Raw genomic sequence first — 2,938 nt, forward strand, 5'->3', positions numbered from 1 at the left:
TGTAATCAAGAAAAAAATTTATAAAAGGGCATTTTAAATTGAATTGTATTTGAAAATTTGATTTGTAAGCTTTGCAAGTACATGTAGTTGCTCATTTCCTCTATTTATTGTTAAAATTAATATTTATTGCAAATTTTAACCCTACTTGTATTGCTTTCATTTCGATGCATTTTTCGGATATATTTATGTTTTATACTTAGTTTTATTTCATACTTGTTTAGAATACAGACCTCCTCCTAGAAGAGCATTCTTAGTCATTTTTTTACTGTAGTGAATAAAAATAGAAGTTTTGCATATAATTATCAGAAAAATTGTATGGCATAGGCTGAATTTAGCAAAACTATCCAACTATCATTAAATTTTGAAATATAACTTGACTGTTATGGTGGTTATCAGCCCATTTAAAATATTCATGGGGATCATATAGTTATCACTTTGTCTGTCTGAGCATCCTTTTTGTCATTCTTGTACTGTTGCTTAGAAGAGGTGCACATATTGTCAGCACATTCCATTCAGATCATTTGTTGGAAAGTTACCACCCGTGAATGGTTATTTTTTATTTAAGGACTACTTCTATACTGATACCGGTAGTTGGATTTGAATGAAACCTATTGTATATATATTAGTTTTTATGGCTGAATTATTCTTCACCGGGTTATAGCCCTTTGGTTTTTAAATAAGTCTACAGAGAGATAATTGTCCAGACTTTTATCTCTTAAAATTACCATCAGGGTTTCAGTGAAACTGCATGGATGCATCAATAGCTTAAGGACTGTACAACTATTTTGAAATGTATCAAAAAGTAGAGCCGTTGTTGTCACCTTTTTGTCAGCATCATCATATACATCACAAAAGTTTTCATGGAGTCACATGATTGTGGAGGTGATGGTAAAGACATATTATTATTATACCAGATTTATATAGCGCCCTTTTCATGATCAATTTCACGTTCAAAGGCGCTTTATATAGTGGACTAGATTCTGTGTTGGATGGACAGACGGACCAAATGATCAGATTAAATCGAGATTTGGATATAAAACTGTATAGGCTTCGGCCAGAAGCAGTTTGTCACGAACAAAGGTAGTCGACTAATTTTTCACATGTATAGAATTACATAACTAGAAATCTACAAGCACAATGTTACTAAATGTTTTTCAAACTGGTGTGGCCAGCATTAGAGGCACAGTACTAAATACTAATTTAATTTTGATTAGTATAATATCGTACATTAACATACATGTGATCTCCCGCGCGGGAGGGCCAAAATCCCGATTTTTTCACCTTGCCTCCCGTCTCCCGACCAAAACCATATTTCTCCCGCTTTTAAAAAAAAATCAATAAAAAAAATAAATATTATGACTGGGTTGATAATTACCGAGGAGTGCCAAACATGTTTACACAGTAAATCAAAGTGTCACCGACTGCTGTGTATTATGTTTGACACACATGTAGCTGGAGGAAAGAGTTGTTTTTCACAGGTGAATTATTAATTGTTTGTTTTGATAAGGGATTATAGACAAGCAGGGCCTTTTCCACCTGTCTCACTGGGCCGAATATCTGCCAATTCTCAGTGCCAATTAAGCTCCATTTTTTACCCATCTGAAGCAAAAAACTCGCAGTCATAAGAAAATAATTCCCAACTGAAATGAATTTTGATTATTCAAAGAAAAATTTTGCTCGGTAATAAAATCACATAAATAATTGTTGGAAAAACCAACCCATTACTATTTTTAGAACAGGAGTGTTGTTTCCCCTTATGGAGTTACGCCATTTTCTTCCAATGTTTACCAAATTATTTACTACTTTGATAACATCAATCTGCATTATCTTGGTAAGAGTAAATACATGTTGATGCATTTCTGTTTTCTATTTTTCATGTCAAAATCGTCAGTATTTTTATACGAAAGTGGGTGGGGTAAGGAATTTACTTAATCTATGAGTTGTGTTCAGACCAATTTAGAGCTTCGTGTTTTTTAAGTCCTCGAGTAGGATAATGTAAATGCATGTTCACCTTCATTTCAGACCTAAATTGAGACTTTGTTTCTACAAATTTAATCTGTTAAGAAAATTTTAAGTTAGAACAAGTGGGAGCTTCTGTAAGATAGCATGCTCGACTTATCTCAGTGATTGACTCTGAATTAAAGGTTTTGCCAGTAAAAGGGGCAATTAAAGCTTTGCCAGTAAAAGGGGCATAATAGTCAATAGCTTTGAATATAACAGAGATATTAGACATTATATAAAACTGTAACAAAAAAATGAAGTAAAAGAAGTGGCATAACTGTCAAAATTCAAATCAAGAGTTATGAGGATTGTTCCTTCTGGTGTAGACTTATATACATTATTGTGTGGACAAAAATGTTGGATTTTGCCTCAAAGTTACGTGTCCGCGCGCTTAGTTTATGTCGATAAAAAACCTCCAGTTTTGAGACCCCAACTCCAGCTGAAAAATGGCAAACCTCCAGTTTTGGGATTCTGAACTTATCACATGTATGACATTAATATTAAAAAGAATACCCATGTAAGTATTCTCAAAACAGACTTAAGACAATAATTTCATTATGTAACTGCTATAGGTAGAACCACATATTCCCTATAAGATGCCGTGAATGATGAGCCTGATTCAAATATCTCGATGCTAGGAAAAATGTGCTTCAGTTTATACAGTACCGGGCTGCAGTTTCTATGTGCTCGATAAATATTGTTGCCAATTACAATGATTTTGTGTGTCAACATTACTTGGGCAACTTTTAGGCTGTTGTGGCCATTATGATTTCTGTTGCCAGATGCTATCACTGACCTGATGCTAAAATAATTTGTATTATAGAAGTGAAAAGATATGCATTAAGATCTAAGGGGTATTCCAATAAATATAATATGGCAAAGTTTTTAATTAGTTAAGTCCAATATTATTTACTTAAGGTACTGAAATGAAGTCTGA

The sequence above is a fragment of the Mercenaria mercenaria genome, chromosome 2 (genome assembly GCF_021730395.1).
Source record: "Mercenaria mercenaria strain notata chromosome 2, MADL_Memer_1, whole genome shotgun sequence".
NCBI classification, from domain to species: Eukaryota; Metazoa; Mollusca; class Bivalvia; order Venerida; family Veneridae; genus Mercenaria; species Mercenaria mercenaria.